Below are 24,450 nucleotides of genomic sequence, written 5' to 3' on the forward strand. Positions count from 1 at the left end.
TGTTTAGATATTCCAGATACAGATTCTCCTTCAGATGTGGATATTGTGAACATATTTTTTTCTGCTCTGTGGCTTGCATTTTTATTTTCTTAATGGTGTTTTCAATAGCATAATTTTTTAATTTTGATAAAAGCCAATTTGTTCTTTTTTTTACACAGAAAGAAATATATTACAGAAATATACAGAAAAATATACAGAAAATATATTACACAGAAATATATTACTTTTAATATTTTGTATCATATTTAAGAAATCTTTACCTATTTCTAGGATCTTACTATTTCATTGATCTGATAGTCTGTCATCACTCCTATACCACACTACTTTCATCACTACAGATTCATAGCTAATTCTGAAACCAGAAAGTATAAACTATACAATTCTGCTCTATTTCCCATTTGTTTGGCTATTTTAGGTCCTTTACATTTCCATACATATTTTAGAATCTGCTTATAATTTCCGCATAAAACCTGTTAAGTTTTGCATTCTGTATATATGTTAACCTTCGCATTGCAAATATTACATAATGTTATTCTTATGTAACAGAAAAACTATATATAGCATCACCTTATGTATGAGCCAGTCCAAGACTAGAATTCAGTATCCTTCATAATTTGTAACCTCAAGTTTGTTGTTTTGCAGAGGTCATTCTACTACTTTCCAAACATGCTAGTATTTTCTAATTTCTGTGTTTCTTCTTCCTGTCCTCCTGTCCTTTATTATCCTATCTCAAATCAAAGAGTGTTTCCTCTCAAGGCTGGCATCTAATCTCAGCCCCATTTTGCACGGCCTCCTGACTGAAAGTGGTCTGCCTTGCTTGGGGTGACTTTTCTGTCTGTGACTGGAACATCTGTATGGCACTTGGCAGCTTGATACCTCCCACTTTGCCTCCCTGGGCATGTAGCCCCCTCTGCAATGACATTCTAAATGACTTGAGTGAAGCCACCATGTTTTGCCTTTGTGGACCACCGAGCAGCGCTTCTCAAACCTGTAAATGACATATCACGGGTAGAAATGTTAAACTATACAGAGTAAACTAAAGGAGGCTTTAGAAGAATGTGTGTAGAGTTTAGTGAAAATGTTATCATTTAAAAATTGTATAAAATAAAAAATAAACTTATTAGATAGTATATTGCATTTTGGATTTTTGTATAGCTTCCAATGAAAGTGTTTTCTATTATTGGTAATAACAATCTGTTATTAATATATTTGTAACCATCAAATATCTTGCATGAAATGACTATGCACAACTTATTTTTATGCCCTGGTGATTACTTTTTTTTTGGATTGTGGACAGTTATTAAGTTGAAAGTTGATTTGCACAAATACGTACAAAATTTTGAACACTGTTCTTTAAAGGAACCATTGAAAAATTCACAGTTGTATTCAAAGTGTCTGGCAGCTGTTCTTTATCCTTCATGGATGCATGTAAGTGGCTTTCTTTTGAGATCATGTGAACAGAGTCAGTATTAGACGGAACTCACTTACATGTAGGTCTCCAATTGTAGAGTCTGCCTCTGGCTCTCAGTCTACTACCAAAAGGGCACCTGTGCACTCCGAACAGAGAAGCATCCAATGTGGACCAACTGCATGGGGTGATGCTGCCCACAGGTCCTCATCTTTCTACATAGGTCGGCCACAGCTTTCCTGGACCCATGGGCAGAAGCCCTGCTGGCCCCCAGCCATCTTCCATAATTAGCAGTGTGCTCCTTGCAGAGGCTTCAAGAGGATAAGACCACCTGGGAGGATGGGTGCAGAGTGCCAGGGGGTTCTTCTCTCCCTCACTCACCACCTCCACCTTTGTGGGAGCACAGTTAAGCCCTGATAGGACTGGCTTCCCTTGAAGAGATGCACAGGAGGTTACTCTGGGAGACAAGCACCTGTCTTGAGGTTGCAGCCACACCAGGGCTGCCTGGAGAACCTGCAGCTCCTTAGTAGCTCATCCATCCACCCAGGAGCCCTACCAAGTAACGTGTGGCCCGCAGACTCAGGGTGCATGCGTCCCCTGGGAGCTGGCTAGAAAAGTAGACCCAGCTTGGAATTGCCAATTCACAGTCTGCATTTTAACAGCTGTTTTGGGGATTGGGGGATCCATGCCAGAGTCTGAAAAGCCCAGTCCCTGGTAAATCAAGGAAAAGCTCTGTCCAGGAGCCCCACGCCAAGTCTCCCTGTAATTAGTAGCTGCTGATGAATGAATGCACGTTTTACAGGTTAGTAAAAGGAAGAGGAGGCTTCATTTTGTATCATTTGGAGAGCGATGAGTTTCAGACAGTGAGTCCTGAAAGTGCCATGCAATTCAAGGCTGACTGCAGATTGTACACTGGGCACAGCCTCAAGACATCTAGGGTGAGAAAGACCTGCAACCTGTGCATAGCCAGGCAGCAAGAGTGACTGCAGTTGTGGGGATACCCATCACATAAATAAGCAAGTCGGGGTGTGGATCTTGATTTGGGTGGAGGCGTTGGGCAGTGTGGTACAATTGGTTTCAGATATTCTGAGTTTGAGAAACTCATGGCACTTCCAAGCTGCGATGCTGATTGTTCCATGATTCATGAGATAGCATGTGACCCTGGGCACGTTTCTTAACTCCTCAGGAATTCTCGTCCTCATCTGTGCAATGTGAACATTCACATCAGAAGGTATCTACGACTATTAAGTGAGACAAAGTACAGGCATTTTTCAAGCCTGGCACAAAACAAGAACTTGACAAATATTACCTACAATAAAGGTAAAAGCATGAATAATAAAATGCAATGATGGGGTAAACTTCGTGTGTGTGTGTGTGTGTGTGTGTGTGTCTCTCGGTGTGTGTGTCTCTCGGTGTGTGTATGTGCGTGTGTGTGTCTGTGTGTGTTTGTGTGTATTTATCTCTCTGTGTGTCTCTGTGTGTGTGTGTCTCTCTTTGTGTGTCTGTGTGTGTGTCTCTCTCTGTGTTTGTGTGTATGTGTGTCCGTGTGTATGTGTTTGTGTGTGTGTGTGTCTCTGTGTGTGTGTGTGTTCCACACGTGGAATGAGTGCGTTAGTGCAGAATTGATGGGGTATATTTTCCAAAGGTAAGGGAAGCTAGGCTTTTGATGATATGTGTGTTTTTTTATATTTTTAAGGATTTGTCTGTAGAGCACAACCTTGCCTTCACTCACGGTATACTGAGAACTACAGACATGGTGATGAATAGATTCCTTATCTTTTATAGATGTCACTGAACATATGACTTCTGTCTCCTAGCACCATGCAGAGCTACAGAGACGAAAGCAAAATCTATTCAATCCATAGTTACAGCCTTGGTCTGAGTCAATCGCCTGCCATTTGCCAGAGAAAGAATGAATGAAGACAACTTTGGATACAAGAATACTCATGACAGTGATTTTCTCCCATCAACCATGCCAGCACTGAGGGGTATTCTTTGTATAGTGTGAGGATATGCCCTCTCTTTTTGACCTGTTTCTCCCCAAAATATAGAAATATCACAGTAACATTTTACTTGTCGGAAACCCAAGCCGCTAACAAACTCACTAAATTAGTTAATTTTCACATTGCTATAAAAAACTTCCCTGAGACTGGGCAATTTTAAAGGAAAGAGGTTTAACTGATTCACAGTTCCACATGGCTGGGGAGACCTCAGGAAACTTACAATCATGGCGGAAGGGGAAGCAGGCACCTTCTTAACAAGGCGTCAGGAGAGAGAAGAACGAAGGAGGAACTTCTAAACACGCATAAAACCATCAGATCTTGTGAAACTCATTCACTATCATGAGAACAGCATGGGGGAAACCGCCCCATGATCCAATCCCCTCCCACCCTCGACACACAGGGATTACAATTTGAGATGAGATTTGGGTGGGGATACAGAGCCAAACCGTATCACTCCCCTATAAAGAAGCTGCCCCGAAACAGAAAGCGAATGTAAGCATTTTGCCATGCACACTTGAGGGAGCTCTCAGCACCTGTGGACCATCCCCTGTGCCTGGCTACGCGCATTTTCTTAGGCTGCTGATCCTGAAGAACACTTACTCCCTACAGAGTCTTCAGAGCCTACTAAACTACCTTCTGACCTGCTGCATGGTAGAGGGTGTGGGAAAGAAGAGGTGGTCCTTCTGCAGGTCAGGGAGCCACCAGGGTCTGGTGTGTGCAGTGTGAGGCAGCCGAGTGTGAGGTTGGAAGGTCTGCTCAGCCCTCCTCATTCCCAGACTCCCCCTGTGATCTGTTCTTTCTTCCTGGAGCCAGACGCCACCCACACCCCAAGGATCCCAGGGCTTCTACCAGTGCTGCTCTCTCGTTGGAGCTCCAAACTTGCAGAGCCAGCTGTCTCTCAGCCACCTCTTCTCAGATGTCACACCAGTATCACAAATTTGAAGCATCAAACCTTCACTCTCAGTATTCACACATTCCCCCACCCCTAACATGCTATTTCTCTTCCACTCCGTATCTGGACATCCAAACCATAAATCTCTCCCCACCAGCACAGCAATCACCTAGTCATGGTGACCTCATGGGAGTGTTCCCCCGAGTTGTCCATTTTCCTTCATCCCCACCCTGGTCTGAGGCCCACCCAGTTGACTTGGGTCCCTGAACCAGCCTCTGAGTTCCCTCTCCCTCTACTGTTTTACTGCTTCCAATCCTTTCTCCATGACAGCCGGGGTGATTGTGCTCAGGGGCATATGTGATCCCGCTGCAGCTCTCTCTGGGTCTCCTTTTGTTCTTTGCACAGAATTGCAACCCTAAGGGGTCACCCAACCCTCTTCATGCATTGCCTCTGGCTGACCCTGCAACCTAATATCCTGTCCTGTATCCTCCCAGTCCAGTGTCTAAGCATGCTCACTTCATCTTGTTCCTTGGGGTTCAGCCTCCCCCAAGGATGGGTTTGTCTGGACATCTGGACATCTTGTCCCACATCCCCCATCCCAGGCCTCCCCAGCCCAGCATCTGAGCGTGCTCATTTCATCCTGTTCCCCAGAGTTCAGCCTCCTCCACAGCTTTTGGTTTGTCTGGAAGGCTGGATATCTTGTCCTGCGTCCCCCACTTCCCAGCCCGGCATCTGAACATGCTGATTTCATCCTGTTCCTCAGGGTTTGGCCTTCCCCACCCCTCTAGGTTTGCCTGGCAGCAGCAGCTTTTCTCCTCCGCACACTTTCTCTCCACTAAGAGGTACAACATCTTTTGGTTCCCAAGATGGCTGCCCCTTCTTTCATGAAGCTTTCTGGGATTGCTGAAATATGGGACAGATGCACCGTGACACAGGCTTTCTCGGTGGCAATGATGAGCCCACTGCCCTTGTTCTTATGGTGCAGTATTGCAGTTGCTTGTTCAGTGGCTTTCTTCTCCCTTAGACTTCAGGAAAGGAAAGAGAAGTGACAGTAACCAGGCATCCTGCTAAGGACATTGCACATACTATGTCATTTAATCCTCAAAGCCTTTTTTAAAAAGCAACATATTAACCCTACATTGTGGATGAGAAACTGAGATTAAGAAAGAGTAAGTGATTTTCCCCAAGTGATCTGGTGTGAAGGAGCTAAGAGTCAAGCTCAGACAATGCAAGCAACGCCCATCCCCGCTTTACTCAGCAGTGGGACCAGGCCTTCCCCTCTCCTGTGCTTCCAGGGTCTCCAGAGCTTAGAAACTGCACAACAAAGTCCATGCTCAAATTTCATGGGGTGCAAGCAAGATGAACAGACTATGACCAAAAAAACAGGGAGAATGTATTACTATAGGGGACAAATGGGTGCCCCATGGAGGAACTGGGTTTAGAAGGGCAGGAGCCAGGGTGCTGGTCGGTTTTGAGGGAGCTCAAGAACAGCAGTGCAGAGTGCCGCTTCCTGGAGGGCTGTCCTCAAACACTCTCCCCGGAGTGCAAGTCCCTGTGAAACGAGTGCCTGGAGGTCTCGCTCAATTCCTGTGCCACTCCCCTATGGCTGGGCATATTGATCGACAGTGTCCCCAGGACTACATGGCCTGGATCAGATGCCACAATGACAACACCCTCAGGTCTTCAGTGGCAGACAGTACAGACACGGACCTATTCCTGAGTCTGATGGGTCTGGGTGAGCACATCTGGGCTGGGTTTGACTGATCTCAGCTCACTGGTGCATCTGTGGTTGCTGCACGTGTGTTAGGTGGCTCTGCCAATTTTGGCTGGGCTTGCCCACCAGTTGGCTGACCTAGAACCACCTGGGTGGGACCCTGGGTGACCCCCTCGGGGCCTGTGCCATCCTCCAGTAGATCTTCCCAGGGAACACGGGCATGGTGGCAGAGCACCAGCAGGGAGACCATCTCTTCTGCAAATGGTTGAGGAAACTGAATCACGCAAAAGAATGAAATTGGACCCTTATACCAGACACAAAAATCCGTTCCAGATGGATTAAAGGCTTAATCATAAGACCCCAAACTGAAAAGTCCTAGAAGAAAACATAGTGAAGCATCTTCCAGACATTGGTCTTGGCGGTGACTTCCTTGATATGACCCCAAAGCACAGGAAACAAAAGCAAAAATAGGCAAGTGACACTAAGGTTGCTCAAACTAAAAAAGCTCCTGCAAGCAAAGGGCACAATCAACAGAATGAAAAGGCAGCGTGTAGGATGGGGAAAATATTTGTAAGTTATAAATCTGATTGAGTTAATATCCTAAATATATTAGGAACTGCTATAACTCCACAGCAAAATAATAATAATAACATGACTAAAACATGGGTAAATTTTCATTTGTCAATTTTCTATAAATGCACTTCACTGTACATACATACTTCGAGAATCAGATTCACGAAACAAGTCTACTGGTTTATAAAACGAGTGATTAATTTATAAGAAGTACTTAAATAGTATCCCTTTAAAAGTATATGTATAGAACTATGACAGGCACATTGCTGTTATGTAAACTAAGCTAGTTTAAGCAACTTCTGTGAAAATCTTGTTCACTGCTAATATATTTATAGATTTAATTTTTTTATTTTTTATTTTTTTATTTTTATTTATTTATTTTATTATTATTATACTTTAAGTTTTAGGGTACATGTGCACAATGTGCAGGTTAGTTACGTATGTATACATGTGCCATGCTGGTGTGCTGCACCCATTAACTCGTCATTTAGCATTAGGTATATCTCCTAAAGCTAGCCCTCCTTTTTTTATAGTTGAATAGACATTTTATTTTACTCCCAAGGCCATTAGCTAACGTTCCCCAATAGAAGCCTCCACAAGGCTCTAATTTACCATAAGATGGGCTCTGCCTGTCCAAGGGAAAGTTAAACAAAGAAGATTAAATAAGAGTTCAGCATTTTTAAGGTAAAATTAAAATTTACAGGAGCTTCTTCTGGGATAATGGGCTCTCGCTGGATGCTCTGTGTTATCTCTGGGGCACCAGGTTCTCAGCAGAGGCCTCTGCAGCTAAGCAGTGGGCTTCAAGTGGGAGGACGTTTTCATGTGTACCAACACAGAGCTGTGAATTGTCAGAAATACAAAATATTTGCGTATGTCGATGTGATACATGAACCCTCAAAAAAAAAAAAAAAAAAAGAAAGCAAAACCAACAAAATACAGTGTGTGTGATCTAGCATCACAGATATATTTGTGATTCTCAGGACACACGTAGAAGACAATCTGTCCTCTTATTTTGTAACGGCCGACATTGGTCAACTGTATCTTGGAGAGGCCACAGGTGGCCTTGGCCAGTGCATGGCCAAAAACGTAAACAGCCTGTGAGCAGGAGTGCTGAGGAGTGAAGGGAGGAAGGTGGTTTCTGCACTCCTGGGTTCCAACAGGAAATGCAATTCTCAAAGCCTGCAAGACTCTAGACTAGAACAATTCATTTGGGTATTAGAAATAATTTTATTTTTATTGGTTATTTTCTTTATAAAGAAATAAAGTTTTAGAACTTAACTTTAGAAATAAAGATAGCCACCTGAAAGAGGTTAGATTGGGATATTTCAAAAATTTTTTTTCCAAAAGTGTTTTGTTGCTGTTAAAAATAAAATTAAGAAAATGCTGATTTAAATCGACACTTAACTATCAGAGCCTACTATTTTCTTTTCTACTATGCAACTAAAATAATCAAGATGGTGCACCAGAAGAAAGAGTTAATAAAGGAAAAATAACATTAGGAATTAGAATAGATCCCAATTCAGGCCATGCACTGGCCAAGGCCACCTGTGGCCTCTCCAAGATACAATTGACCAATGTTGGCCCTTAGAAAATAAGAGGACAGATTGTCTTCAATGTGTGTCCTGAGAATCAGAAATGTATCTGTGATGCTAGATCACACACACTGTGTTTTGTTGGTTTTGCTTTCTTTTTTTTTTTGAGGGTTCATGTATCACATCGACATATGCCCTGAGAAATGCATTAGAAAACGTGCATATCAATCTACATTCTTGGTTTAGACACGAAGTGTGGCATCTGCCCCCCTCCAGGTGGAGAGGAAGGGGTCAAGTGTGCACCAGGCCCTCTGTAGTGCATAGACACCAGGCTGCAGCCTACCCATCCATACCCAAAGGAAAATAAACCCAGATAAGAGATAAACATGTGTACCCTAAACTCAACTCCATTGCACAGTGGATATGTATTATTATCTTGAAAATGGAGAGGAAGAGCCTACTTTTAAGATCATTCATCAAGGGGAGCAGAAGGACATTTTAGAAAGTGTCCCTTTTCCGTATTTTTCTATTTCCCTTCAGAGTGGCAAAAAGTTGCAATTGATTTTGGGGATTTTTTTCTTTTATGACAAAATTCACTCAAATAATTTAAGAGAAGATGTGCCATTTCTGTCTTTAGATACAAATTGTTACATGTTCCAGAGTCTTACAGGTTAAGCTGCTGGAATCTGTGGAATATGTAAGTATGGTGCATTTAGAGCCCATCAGCAGGGGCTTGCTCAGTGTTGTGTCTGGTCACAGCGTGTCGATCCAGGAAGAGTAACTGGGATCAGGAGTGCACGACCTCACGGCCCATCTCCACAGAAAGAGCACACGGAGAAGACAACTTGGTGGCTTTGGATTCACTGTCAAGATCTGTGTGTGTTTCACATAGAATCTTGATGATTGTGGAATGAAATGCTTTGGTCAACATCCCCATATTTGGCAAAATGACTTGCTGAAGCTAGATGAGAGGAATGGGTTCAAAAATGTCTTGGTAGACATTTTTTAATGTCTCAGCCTTATGAACTTTGATGGTTTGAATGTGTTTCTCCAAACTTCATGTTGAACTGAATCTCCATTATGGTGGAATTAAGAGGTAGGGCCTGGCCAGGAGTGGTGGCTCACGCCTGTAATCCCAGCACTTTGGGAGGCAGAGGTGGGTGGATCACCTGAGGTTGGGAGTTTGAGACCAGCCTGACCAACATGCAGAAACCCCATCTCTACTAGAAATACAAAATTAGCTGGGCATGGTGGCACATTCCTATAATCCCAGCTACTTGGGAAGCTGAGGCAGAAGAATTGCTTGAACCCGGGAGGCAGAGGTTGTGGTGAGCGCCCAGATTGTGCCATTGCACTTCAGCCTGGGTGACAGAGCAAGACTTCATCTCAAAAAAAAACAAAAAGAGGTAGGGCCTTTGGGGAACTGATTGAGTCATGAAAGTCCATCGTGTAACAAGTTGGTTGATAGTGTTGTTGATGGCATTTTTGTCTCTTTGTTTTATTAGTTATTACAAGATGACTACTAAAATCTACAAAGTTATAGAGTTTTGTTTATTTCTCCCTTCAGTTCTGTAAGTCAGGGCTTCTTATATTTTGAATCTGTTATTTGCTGCATATGTGTTTATGGTTGCTTTGTCTTCCTGATAATTTGTCCGCTTTATCATTGCCAAATATCCCTTTAAATCCCTATTACTATTTAGTTTTCTACACCTATTTTGTTACTTATATTGTCACTGTAGCTTTTTGCTCAGTGTTTGCATGATACATATGATACATATATTTCTACCCTTTTACTCTGAAATCATGTATTTCTTTTTTAAAGGGGATTTCTTTCTTTATTCTTTCCTTTTTTTGTTGTTTTTTTTTTGTTTTGTTTTTTGATACAGGGTCTCACTCTTTTACCTAGGCTGAAGTAAAGTAGATTTTTTATAGATAACATGTATTTGAGTATTGCTCTTTTTTTGCAATCTTATAAACCCTGTCATTTAACTGAAGATTTAGGCCACTTGTATTTAACATAGTTTTCTATATGCCTACATTTAAATATACAATCTTGCCATTTATTTTCTATTTATTCTATTCTTTGTTACTGTTTTCTTTCCTGCTTTTTTTTTTTCTTCTCTTCTACAACTTTCTATCCTCTACTTTACAAGTAAGGGTATATATTTTTCTCATTCTCAATCCTACTACAATGAATTTTTCTGCAATGTAAAGTTCTCTAGGAAAACAAAGGGGCACTTTGAAATACTGTGTCTTTCACCCACTTACACTAAAAATAAAATTATAAAATAGGTATGTTTGACTGTGTTTGGCTTCCTGAAGTAGCAAGGAACAGCAGACATGATAAACATTATTTTATGATCTTGTTTATTCTGTGTCCATACTACTGTCAAGGATATAATGCTCCTGAGGTCCTTGCTATTGAATAAATGTCTGTGTCTCCAAATTTTATCCATTGAAGTATTAATCTCCAATGTAATGGTGTTAGAATGTGGGGATTTGGAAGGTGATTAGGTTTAGATAAGGTCTGGAGGGTGGAGGACCCAAGATGGAATTAGTACCCTTACAAGAAGAGGAAGAGGCTGGGTTCAGTGGCTCACACCTGAAATCTCAGCACTTTGTGAGGTCAAGGTGGGAGAATCACTTGAGGCCAGGGGTTCCAAACCAGCCTGGGCAACATAGTGAGACCCTATCTCTAAAAAAAAAAAAAAAGAGGAAGAGACCAGAGCCTCTTCACCACGTGAAGATACAGCAAGAAGGTGGCCATCTATAAGTCAGAAAGTGAACCATCACCAGACATCAAATCTGTCAATGCCTTGATCTTGGACTTCCCAGCCTCCAGAACCATGCTGTTGAAGCTACCCAGTTTATAGTATTTGATTACAGCAACTTGAACTAAGACAGACCTTCCCATGAAAACATAGTCAATAAATACTGTTAAAGGTTGTGGAACCCTAATTCATCACAGCAAAAAGCACATGGCAAGGCTTTGAACCCTGTCTTTTGTCTGTCTCCATCTATCTGTCTATCTATGTATCTATTTACCTATCTGTCTGTTTATCTATGTATCTATTTACCTATCATTGATCTATATTTATTTTTGCCCTATTTATTTTATGATTTGTAAAGTGCATGCTGTGAAAAATCAGTTTCTCTGTGCCTTCTTCATTTTCTCCATTCTTAGCAATGAGAATTGACATAGCACCCACATCCTGATGTGTGTCTCAGTTGCACACTCTACATGTTATCAAGGAAGAGGAAGTAAGTTTCTACATTCTCTTCTGACATGTCAATATCAGAATCACATATTGGAGATAAATTAGCATTTTCTATTTATTTGATCATTGTCATTAATTCTGCTAAATGATTATTGAATAATGTAAATTTATCGCCTAGGTCACTACAAGCACAAAATATTTAAAATTTCTAATTTATTTTTATATTTTGCAGGAATGTATGATAGGGTGATCAATTTCCACAAAGTAAATAATGAGCATACATTTCGTTTTTTTTTTTTTTTTTTTTTGAGAAAGAGTCTCACTCTGTTGCCCAGGCTGGAGTGCAGTGGTGCGATCTTGGCTCACTGCAACCTCTGTCTCCCCGGTTCAAGCAGTTCACCTGCCTCAGCCTCCTGAGTAGCTGGGACTGCAGGTGCTCACCACCACACTAGCTAATTTTGTTGTATTTTTAGTAGAGACAGGTTTCACCATGTCAGTCAGGCTTGTCTTGAATTCCTGACCCCAAGTGGTCCTCCCCGCTTGGCCACCCAAAGTGCTGGGATTACAGGCATGAGCCACTGCACCCAGCCAGCATACATTTCTTTAGAAGTGAAGTAGAAATATGAATTCAATAATTGAGAGAAACAATATAATATTTATGAGATTTAGAGAGCTTGTTCATATACTTTATCATTGATGATGATATTTATTATATATTTTTATTTCATTAAACATATTTAAAAAATGTGTGACAATTTATTTTCTAATACATATTTATAGTACAACAGAAATGTCTTTTTATAATTGTGTAAACATGGCATAAGATTAGAAATCTATATCTGTAATATGATTCTACAATTCTTTCAATGGACAATTACAAAAACCCATATTATTAGAAACAGAATTTCTGGGTCATAGGTTATATATTTTATGGTCATAATCATTTTATTAACAGTAGCTAAACTCTGGAAACAACCCAAATGTCTGTCAACAAGCAATGGACAAATGAGTTGATGTATTCATGCAATAGAATATCACTGAGTAATAAGGAGGAATTAACTATTCTTGCAATAAACAACATGGATAAATTTCACATTCATAATGTTGAGTGGAAGAAGTTGGATTAAAAATTACATATAATATACATCAATTTACACAAAATTGTAGAGCAGGCAAAATTAGCCTAAAGTGAAAACATTCAGAACAATTTATTTAGAAGAAAATAAACAGTTAAGTGAAAAATTCTATGTTTGGAAATATAAAAACCCACATTTGGTAACTTATGGGTTAAAGAATTGATGATGGAATTTTTTAAAAAGCTAAAACTAAATAATAGAAATAAAATGTATCAAAAGTCATGAAATGCAGCAAAACACTACCTGAGAAGAAATGTTTAGCTTTAAATGCTTATATTTAAAAAACAGAATGACTGAAATTTCTGAAGTATGAATTCTCCATCTTAAAGGTGGAACAAGATCAATAAACACCTCACAAGTAGAAGGAAGATGGTAATTTACATTTTAAAGAAATATTTTTTGACAAATTTATAGGCCACATGTGCAATTTTGTCTCATACATAGGTTGTGTAATGGTCAAATCGGGGCTCATACAATACCTAGTACCCAAACAATGTATGTTGTACCCATTGATCAATTCTTCTTCATCCTCCCTTCTCCCACCCCATCCTTCTCCTAAATCTCCATTATTTATCCTTCCACTGTCTGTGTCAACGTGAATACATTTCTCAGCACCCAATTATGAGTGAAAACATGCATTATTTGTCTTTCTGTGCCTGGCTTCTTCCTCTTAACAAAATGGCCTCCAGTTTCATCTATTTTGCTGCAAAAGACACGATTTCATTCTTTTTTATGACTGAGTAGTATTCCAGGTACGGATGTTTTTCACTTTACTGTGTATTGCGTGGTTCTCCAAAGTGCTGTACTTATCGCCATTCCTACTAGCATTGATTGAAGCTCCACTCTTCGGCAAATTTGTGAAGAAAATATAATTCATTGTCATTTTAGTTTACATTACTGTACATTACATTGCATTGTTAATTACTGCTCATTGGCTAGCAAGATTGAACATCTGTTTATGTTTGTATGCATAAGATTTTCTCATCTGTCAATTGCTTATATGTGTCCATTATATATTTGAAAGGCTTTTCATATTCTCTAGATATAATTCTCTTTTTTGGTAAAAAAAAATATATTTTTTAGTATATTACTTGTATTTTAATGTTGATTGAACTATGTTTTATTATATGAGTTATAAATGATAATGTAGCCATGTTTATCAAATATTTCCTCTATTATTCATACAAATTTTGTCTTGTGAAATAAATTATTCTCCATCCCAAGGTTTGGGATGCTAGATTTTGTTTGCATAAATTTTATTCAGGATTATATACATATATGAGTATATAAATATTACATATACATATATGTACAAATACACATACATTTCATACATATTATATATCAGTGAAGACATGTAATGTATCATACATATAAAATATTGACAAATATTACAATAATTATATAATTGGTCATTTAACTCAAATAACTAAAAAACTGACAAATTATTCCAAACTCTTTGTGTTGCTGTTGTCTTACATATAAAATGGAGATTATTTATCTTAATGTATTTTGTCAGTGCTTTATAAACTTATAAAAGTGAAGTGCTTAGAACGATGCCTGGTATCTTAAAACGCTTAATAAAAACTCGGTATCATTTTGTTATACGTTTGTTTTCTGGCCTTGGTATAAGTCTAGGCTAACACAATAAAATGGCATGAAATTCATTTTGTATGATTTTAAAAAATATCTACTCTATCTTACAATCTATTTCATAATACAAGTATTATGTGAACACGATTTTTTTCCTTACAACCATTTAGGTTGTTTGTACATTTTATGAGTCTTTAGCTAAAATGCTTTTTATACATGCTCTCTCTCTTTTATATTTAATTTATATTGATTTTATTTTTTATGCTATTTTAAAATTTGTTTTCCCTCTATTTTTCCAAATTTTTGATTTGATTAATAATGTTCATTCCCTATCCCTTTGTAGATTTTGAATATAAAGTAGTAACTTTTCCCCTAAATATTATGTTGGTGTACTCTACAAGTGCTTTGGTTTTACTCTGTTTGAAATATCTTCTAATTTCCCATAGAATTTTATCTTTGAGTAATATATTACTTGGGTCTTAGTTTTTAATTTCCAAAAGCTTTAGTATTGGTGACTATTTTGTGTTACTTTCTCCTGGTATTTTTTCATTAAAAGAAAATAATACAAACTTTTTTGGCTTTTAAAAACTTTTCTGAATCCCACTGCATGTTAAATTTTTAAAAGTTGTATACACTTAAAAAGGGAAATGAGAGTTTTGAAATCCTTGAGTACAGGTTCCTAGGGTATTTATTTGATCAACTTTGATAATTTGTGTTATTCAAATTTTTTATTGTAACTAATTTTACTTGCTTGCTTTATTCATTTTCAGAATATTTTGTTAAAAGCACTTATTACAATGACAGATTTGCCCACTTTTTTTGCTTATTTGTCATTGTTTACACTCTCTATGTTGTTGTGTACATGAAGGATATAGTTTCTTTGTTTCCACAGGTGTTTCTGTTTGCTAAAAAGTCTGTTTCATTTGTTATTGACAGATATACCATCTTGTTTTACTAGTTAGATTTTTAAAATCTCTTATTTTCACTATTTTTGCTTCTTTCTGTGTTTCGAATTATTCTTTTAAAATGGATGTAGACAGATTTTTACTTGCTTCTTTCTGATAATCTACAACTTTGAAAAAGATAGTTTATTATTTCTATATTTATTTTAATTGATAACATATTCGGGGTTTCTGATAATCTACAACTTTGAAAAAGATAGTTTATTATTTCTATATATTTTAATTGATAACATATTCGGGGTTATTTCTGTCACTGTATGTTAAGTTTTTAATTTACCATGTACTCTCATTTCTTCTTTTTTTCTTAGTCTACATTTTTTTAAAAATTTCATTAAATTAGGCTTATCTACTCATTTCCTCCTTATTATCAATTTGATACTTTTATGTCCTATCTATATAAAAACATCAAAATGCTTACTGATATGGTTTGGAGGTTTGTCACCTCCAAATCTTATGTTGAACTATGATGTCCAGTGTTGGATGTGGGGCTTAGCAGGACATGACTGGATCATGGGGGCGGATCCCTCATGAATGGTTCGGCACCATCCCCTGGGTACTGTCCTGGTGATAGTGAGTGAGTTCTCATGAGACCTGGTCATTTAAAAGTGTGTGGCGCCTCCCTCATCCCTCTTGCTTCCTTTCTTGCCATAAGAGGCGTTGGCTCCCACTTTGCCTTCTGCCGTGATTGGAAGCTTCCTGAGGCCTCTCCAGAGGCTGAGGCTGTACCATGCTTCTTGTATAGCCCGAAGAACTGTGAGCCAATTGAATCGCTTTTCTTTATAAATTGCCCAGTCTCAGTTATTCCCTTATAGAAATGCAAATGGACTAATACATTTGTTTATTGTATAAAACCAATCAATAGCTTTATGTGAAGATTTTATTAACTTTTTTCACCAATAAAATTTTAATGTTTAACCAATATTATGGTTAAACCAACATAATGTTAAACCAAAATGTTTAACTCTCAACCATTTGTTCATATTCATTGATATTTTGTTCAGTCTATTATTTTTCATATTATTTTTCAACTCACACATGACTATTTTTAGTAACCATGTTTTTTCAAGTTTATCTGTGTTTACCAATATGTTTGCCTAACATTTTTCCTATCATACTCTTTATTTCCGTATTTGTGCTTTTAAAATTGAAGCACAACCTATACTATTCTCCTGGCTATGATGGGATAATGTAAATATTCTGTCTTGATTAAATAAGAAAACCTCTTGTGTTTTATGTTTGAATGACTATTCTTACCAACTAAAAAGGAAAGGTCAAAACATAGTTATTTTATATAAAATAACAAAAATTGTCTTAAGAAAGAGCTTTAATATACCTAGGCCTAGAAAGAGAATCATTTAAAATAGAAACAATATTCATAGAAGCACCAGATCTGTACATTTTTGCTTATGAGATTTGCCAAAACCTCAAGTAAGAGATGGGAATGATACTGTAGTTGGACATGAATTTTAGGTTTAAAATTATTCCCACAGTATATATCACACTACACAATACTTTCCAGATTTTATAGTTGCTGAAAAACCAGTTACTGTCATTTTGAAAGTCTTACGTCTTTTATTTGTTTGTGTTAAAGCTTTCCTCTTGGTGTCTTCTGTTTTTGAGGTGTAGACTTTTTAAAAATTGTATTTCTAAGTGTTTATGTGTTTTCAAATTGGAGATTTATGTATTCCTTTAATTTTATCATTTTTTTAAATGTAGACTCTCTTAAAAAGTCTTCTTTCTCATTTAAAAATATTTACTACTTCTACTTTTTGTCTTTTTTATTATACTCTTCAATCTCTCAATCTTTATTTCCTATACTCTATTTATTTCTTTTTCTGGGCTACCTTGTGAGTAATTTTCTTCCCTGTCTTCCAGTTTAGTAATTCTTATTTATCTATATCTAATTGCCTATTTAATTCTGTGATAACCATTTTAAAATTCACCAGCAGTTTTTGTGGATGCTCTAGACATTTTGCTTGTTGACTTTCTGCAGGGTCAGAGAGAGATAAGAGGTGCTTCTTAGGAGACTTTGAGAAAGCCGAGCTTTAGCAGAAAGATGCCAGTGAAAGCTTTACCAGAGCCCTTCATCACAGCAACACAGCAATGTACCTGCTCATTCCTCTCAAAAGCAAGGACACTTGCGTGAGAGTTTTGATGGGAAATCTTTAGGCATCCTCTGTATGCTTCTGAATTGGCTCCTTCCAACTTCTTTTTGTTTCCTAATTTTAAAATATCTGTAAAGGGCATCCATTTTTCTTCAGTTAATAATAATAAAAGACTGCATTGCCAGGGTTAAATTCCCAGGACCCTCAGTCCTTTAGGGATGGACAAAATGGGGGCATCATCACTTACAAAAATGTCTTGAATTTGATGGTGCTTATGTTGAGAAATAAAGTACATATTTTTTATTTTTATCTTTTATTTTTATTTCTATGAACTTTTAAAAGTCCCCTATATTATAGTATATCTATATTCTAGCTGTTATCTATTTATCAATCACCTACCTATTATCTATCAACCAATCTATCTGTGCTATGTATGTATGTATCTATCTATCTGCCTATCTATAATGTATCTATTATCTATCTATCTACCTATGTAATATGTAATTTATCAATCTATTAGTCTGTTTATCTATCTATCATCTGTCTATATCTATTTATCCATCTTCCTATCTGTTTATCTTTCTCTATCTATCTGTCTTCTATCTACCTGTTTATCTATCTACCTGTCTACATCTTTCTATCTATCTATCTATCTACCTACCTATCATCTGTCATCTACCTATCTATGCCTATCTCTCTCTCTCTGCCTATTTATCTGTCCCTTTGTCTATCTGGTTATATCTCACTTATGCTCCACCTGTGGAACAAGCAGAGTTGACTGTAGTTAGGACTGCTCTGTTTCCAGAAGCCCCTAGTCTATTGTTTGTGCCTTCACTCTTTGAAGAATAACCTTAAATTTTCAAAATCCAGGCTCTTAAGAATGCATTCTTGACTTTCAGGACATTTTCTGCAATGTGGCTCAAAAAACTTGAAATCCAAAGAAAAGGAACGGTCTTGGTTATTCCGAGTCTGCTGTGGCATTCCTCCTTGTGACATGGACGCAGGGGGCAGCACTAGGACAGGGCAGGCAGCGGCACAGCACGACCTGCAGGGGTGTGGAGCCCCAGTGTCTACTTCGATTCCTAGCCTGCTCTGTGTGCTTTGCTTATCTATCATTTTGTTGCCATCCAATCAGCAGTAACTCACATATTTAGTGTCACCGATTCAAAGCCGTACTTCAAGAGGAACAAACTGACAATACCCACCAATTACCTTGTAATTATTTAGTCTAATTTATGCTAAAACTCTTAAAATATATGGAAGTATTGAAATAAAATAACAATTAGCCTTAGGTGCAAAGTATTACATTTTAGGGCTGTTCAAACAATGTTAATGTGTTAAATCCACTTCATGTAAGCAGTAACCACCCATTTAAATAAAAAAATTCTACTTTAAGAATGAAGTGTGAACCCAGATATAATTTGTTATTTTAATGATACCTAAGGGATATTATTAAGTTACTACCACTTGTCCATATTTTATTAGCCATGCAATATCAATACCCAATTTTTAAGTGTACAGGGCCCTTTTCTGTATTACAGTATTTTATGAATTACATATGAGAGTGCTGTAATTCAGATCAACTTGAGTGGGCGGGTGACCTGACACTTTCTTAAATACGTGGACTCCAGATCTCAAATGTGGAAGGGAGTACATTAAATCGTAATTAAACCAGTGATATGTTTGCCATAGAAAACTTATTTGCGGATGATGGAGATTGAAATGATAATGGGTACATGAACACCACAGATATACCCTCTGTTAAAATAAGAAATATATAATATATTTAATAATATATATACAGACTTTTAAATAAAGGTGATCAGACTCCAGGTTGTTCTGTGGTCTTTCCCACTCAATTGCCTGTCCAGATGACTCCAAAAATTCCTCTAAGTCTCTCTCTAAGAGATGACTGAATAAAACCAAAAGTTTCTACTGGCAACAACTAAAGATATGTGAGCCTTATTTAAGAAATAAATTTTTATTGAAAGATAAATGACCTGCAATGTTCTTTGTATTAATTTGAAAATAAATGGAGGCTTCAAGAGGAATACAATTTATTTTTTCTCTTCCATTTTATTGGTAGCAACTTTTCTAAACTCAAAATTGGTAGACATTTAAAAATCTGTTTCATGCTTTCAAAATATGATTTTATTTTAAAAAACTAAAAATTCTTAAGAAATTAACCTCAAAACTCACCTGCACTTGTAATTGCTTAACGCTGGGGTCATGGCTATTGGGGGCAGCCCTGTGAAGGGCCAGACGTGAATTCTGCATGCAAATCATACTATTGTGAAAGGAGAACGCGTGATCGATATTCAGTCCAAACAAGGGACAAGAAAGTCACCAAGCAGTCTTGCTGGAGCCAGCGTGTGAACCACACTGGAACTGCAGTGAGGGTAAAAATGAGGTAGGGGTTGCTTAGAGGTTGAGGAAACTGTGGGGATAACCGAGAACTAGAAGCAGGAGAAGCCGGAGGCTCAGCTCGTCCACAGCATGATTCCTGCAAAGGGCACTAGAAGGTGGTGAGGGTTGGGGTGAAGACCATCACTAAGGCTGAGTCCTGTGTCTCAAGAGGAAAGGGAAGGTCTCTGAGCCGTGGGGTTGGTGACCAGGGTTCCACTGGAGGAATTTGAATGCCGTGTTGTGAAGGGGCAAGAGGGATTTCACATGAGTGCCCACCATTTATTAAATATGTGCTCTACATAATGCCTGATTCCCCCAGAAACCCTGAGCAATAAGTCTTATTTTCTTCATCTTCAAGGTGTTGAAACGGTGAAGCAAAGCAGCCTTAATCCAGGCAAGACCAAAACTCAAAGCTGTCTGGCTCAAACCTCGGGCTGTCTCCCCACCTCACGCGCCTCCCCAGAGACTGGGCATGATTTGGTTCTGTTGGTTACTGTGAAAGTGGAAGAACCTGACAGAGAAAGGGCAAGGAAAACGGGTAGGTTAAGACCCTAGCAGGGAGGGACGGGAGGTAGAGCGGGATCCTACGGTCGCGCAGTTCTTCCCGGCAACGTACCCAGAGATGGGAAAGAGCTGTCAGGTCCCAGAACCATGCCCCTGTGGGTGAGAGGCTTAGAAGTCCCAGAAGGCAAGTGCCAGCTGTGGCTTCCACACGTGCTAGTGACACGTGCGCCTCCGTTTCCTCTTCTATCACATGGGCATCACCGCGTTTCCCTCACATCTTCGCACATGAGATCACAATCAACAATGCAGTGAAGGGCCCACAACGGGCTGCAGATATTAGGCAGTGAAGACAGTGAGTTACTCAGCTGATTTGTTCCTTGGAGAGTCAGGCTATCTGCTCATCCTACTCAATATCCAGGCCTGCCTGAACCTCAAGACTGGGTGGGCACCGTTCAGAGGCCCCCAGCCCCTGTACTTCTCCTGCGAGGGCCCATCTCATCATCAGATCCCTGGGGCTTGGAACCAAGTAGCCACTTCATAAACACATGGATTTTGGGGTGCCCCGGCCCCCATAAAGAGATCAAATTATGTCTCCTGCATTCTGCTGTAATGAAATGAAGCATAAAATATGTTTTAGAAGAAAATTACTATAAAAAGTTTCAAAATAGTTATTTAAAAAGGTAAGTTATAGACCCCTGTAAGATAATTTCTGGTAGAAAAGTTGAGTGCCTGCTGACCCTGAGTACTGGGAACAGCCAATATTCAGCACTCCCCACTCCTTATTCAGCCTCCAGCACCTCTGTGTGGTGCTATTACTGTTTGCATGGACAGTTGGCAGGCTCAGGAAAGTTAAATACCTGCCTGGATCATGGGGGGCAGTACCTGGGTGGAAGCTTTTCTATTAATTGAAACACTTACACCTTTTTGTTAGTGAAATGAGACATACGTAGGTAAAGCCATGTTAATTGACAGAGCTGGTATATTGGAAGTCTGCTCAATGAAGTCCTGAATTATCCAAAACCATATCAAACACACAGCCTAGTTTTGTCTGATTAACACAAATTCCTTCTTCATAAAGAGTCACCAATAGATCTCATTTTGCCAATTATCTAAAGACTGTGGTTCTTTGAATAAGCCAACTCTCAATTCCAGAGTGTTTGTTTTATAGGAGTCTTCAGTCTTCATTCCAAGCCACAAAGAACCACTTGTTCTTCACATGAAAATAAATATGCAGAGAGAGCGAGAGAGAGAGAGCGAAAGAGAGAGAGAGAGAGAAGGAATAATTATGTCCAAAGGATAAATCAGCTAAACAAAAGTGATTTGGAACTTAAAAAGCAAAAAGGGGAAGAGAGAATGGAGACATTTCTGTGTATAGGAGGAAAGGAAAGAAGTAGTTTAAGGAAAGGTGTGATGTTTTTCAGCTGTCTTCTGTCTAAAATTAAAAACTACAAGACGGTGCCTATTTTTGCCTTTATTTTTCCCTTGCAATGTTTAAACTTTCACCATAGGTGAATCACAAACCCCTCAACGGAGGCCTAGTGTCCTGATGGTGAAGCCTTCTGGGTAACCAACAAAATGCTTTTCCAAAGCAGGTGCTACCGGAGGACTCTTCTGTCGGGACAGCCCTGGCCTGGGTCTGCCCTGCTTGCTCAGCACCTTAGGGGTTAAGATAAGCCTCGTCTATGTCTTGCTTTGTGGACCTGCTTTAGGCACATGGAACTGGTTTGATTCTTAGTTGGAGGAAGCAAAACACAGAAAATAAGTCAGGGACAGATGTCCCTGGAGCCAGTGACAATTTAGGTTCCCAGCCGGGAGTGGGAACTTCTGCAAAGCACAAAGGTTTCTAGGGCAAGAAGCCACCCAAGAGTTGAACCAAATCAGCCCCTGGCTGACACAGCACTCCACCAGGAGGCGGTCCCGACCCAGGCTGAGTTCCAACACTTTCCCCTTGTGAGGGCCAAAAGGACGTTCCTGCTCTCCTCCCTGACGTGAGCTGTGGGAGACTTGTAATGCGTCCCCATCCACAGCTTCTGTTGGAATCTGCAGGCCTGAAACTTCCATTACAGACTCCGGGTAATGTTGATGGGGTTTCCCGAGTAATCCTGTGAGATCTGTTTAATAACTGTGCTGTTTCAAAACAGAGAAGGGATGGGTGTTCTGATTTAATTAGAAACTCCTATAATCAGTGCCTTTCCCTCCAACTGCAGAGTGTCTGGTGCTCCTCCATCGGTGACTAGGAAGACTTTCTTACATTTGCTGGCAAGCCACTGTGGCGGACACATTGGGGGGTGTCAGCTTTTAATTGTAACTGTCTTGCAGAGCGGTGTTGTTTTAATATCCTGTATAGATTTTTATGTAATACACTTACTTGCAGGCAGCCCGAAGCAAGAATCAATTCTGTGAAGGGCTCTTCTTTTGTTAAAAGCCAATCTTGTTTTAATGATGCATGAAGAAATATTCGAGCATTGACATTTTTCTGTCAGGTTTCTTTTGAAAAATCAATTAAGATAATACTGCTTTGACCTAGTTATCTAGTTAATGCTTATTAGGAATGTAATATGATTTACTGTCAGCATAATAATTTTTGTATCTTATCCCATTAGCTTGTGCATATTTCAAAGTGTATTACACAATGGTCACTTCTTAAAATGTAATGTAGCAGAATGCATTAATTAGATTGACTAGGATCATTAGACAGAAACTATCTCATTGGCTCCTTGTAGCAAATTTGTATACAATCTTTATCAAGATAATGCATTATTTACATGCCTAGAAACCTCCTTCTTAACCAGAGAGTGGACTTTGCCACTTTCTCATGCCCAACCATTCTTTTACAAATTACAAATACTTGATTCTTTTGCTTAAAACTGATTAATTTGGGATTTGTCATCATGCCTGAAATGTAAGCAAAATAAGTCTCCAACAAATTAAGAATTGTCCTCCCAGATTCAGTCCTTAGCAACTTGCTATGCTGCTAACATTCAGATAGTATAAGGTGTGCTGGGAAATCACATAAATATGCAAAATTGGGCATTATTTCAAAACGGTCCTCGCCTTTCTTTGTTGCCTTTGTGTTAACAACTGTCGATGGCACTGTCAAGAAGGGAGCACTGACCAAGACCCTTCCAGGGAAATTATTGATTTCTGCCCGTTCGGGATTCTGAAGTAACCAGCGGCACTGCAAGCTTAACCTTGTTAAGTGCAACCCAAGTTAAATCTCTCACCGCTTCCAGCATGAGGCGGGACCAGCAGTGCAAGTTCGGCTCTCTCAGTTAGGACTCACCCTTGTCCTGGGAATCTGCCGGAATGTGACAGGCGGCCAAGCCACGTGCTGTGCCTCTGAGACGATGCCGGTGAACTGAGGAGTGAGGCACCTTCGCAAGTCAGGGCCTTCGGCAGCCTCCCCCCTGCTGATTATCATTTATTTCTGTTTCTCTGATAGGACCCCGCCAACATGCATTATTGACCCAAGGAATCTTCGGGATGGACTCTGCTTCTGATCACATCTTCACCTGCTCGAGGATCACCTGTGGCACGTCGGGCTCTGAATGCAATCCCCAGGTCACCCCATTTCATGCGTCTGCATTCTTAACCTCACTGCCCATTAACATGCATCTCAATGCATCCAAAATACCGCACCCCCATCACATTAGAGAGCATTAAAAATAAGCCAGCTCAATGCACAAAAATGAGGGCGACAATCGGAAAGACAATGATGTTTCTAAAGAATGTCCAATCTTAACTGTACCTTTTCAGTTTCCAAATTCTCTCTTCTTTATCTCGTCATTTCCCTGAATCACTGGGGCCCAACAATACCATTCTCAGTCAGATGTCTGCCTGAGACACATCATTTCAAATTCACCAGTAAAATGTTTGCACTTACCAGAAGTGACCTTGTTTTACACACCAACATGATGAATTTATGTGAGTGGCTTAGCGGAGCTGTTCATTTCCAGCTTGGTAATATTTTAATTAATTAAAAGGGAAAAATCAATGAACAAAGATTCTGTTTCCTGTGATATTTTATATTTTCTACTTTTATTCAAAATTAAGGGTTTCAACATTTTTTTCGGTTACTCCCAATTTTTGTCTCCCTCTCTCTCCCTGGTTCTTTCTCTTTCTCTCTATTCTCCCCACCCTGCGCCACCTCCGATTCTCTCTCTCCATCTTAAAATGTGTTTCTCCAGGGGTATTTAGGGTGCAAAAGGTTGCCAATTGTTCTTAATGCAGAGAGCATCTGAATCTTGTAGTGTGTTGATTTGAATAAAGCAAGCAACGCTCTTCCTAACGTGACGGCCTCTTGCAGGGCTGAATGGGAAAGGGACGCGGCGCAGTCTGGCAGTGCGTGGGAGCAAACGAAACCTGCACAAAGGGAGGCGGAAGAAAACAGGGAGGGATCTGAAC

At 39.3% G+C, this 24,450-nt stretch overlaps 1 long non-coding RNA gene across 1 annotated transcript; it reads left to right on the top strand.

The window, feature by feature from the left end:
• Positions 1-20,286: 20,286 nt before the first annotated feature.
• Positions 20,287-23,735, top strand: LOC129059261 (uncharacterized). The gene is made up of 2 exons (XR_008525048.1): positions 20,287-20,726; positions 23,489-23,735. It is a non-coding gene; the product is annotated as an uncharacterized LOC129059261 (long non-coding RNA).
• The last annotated feature ends 715 nt before the right edge of the window (positions 23,736-24,450 follow it).

The sequence above is a fragment of the Pongo abelii genome, chromosome 4 (genome assembly GCF_028885655.2).
Source record: "Pongo abelii isolate AG06213 chromosome 4, NHGRI_mPonAbe1-v2.0_pri, whole genome shotgun sequence".
Lineage (NCBI taxonomy): Eukaryota > Metazoa > Chordata > Mammalia > Primates > Hominidae > Pongo > Pongo abelii.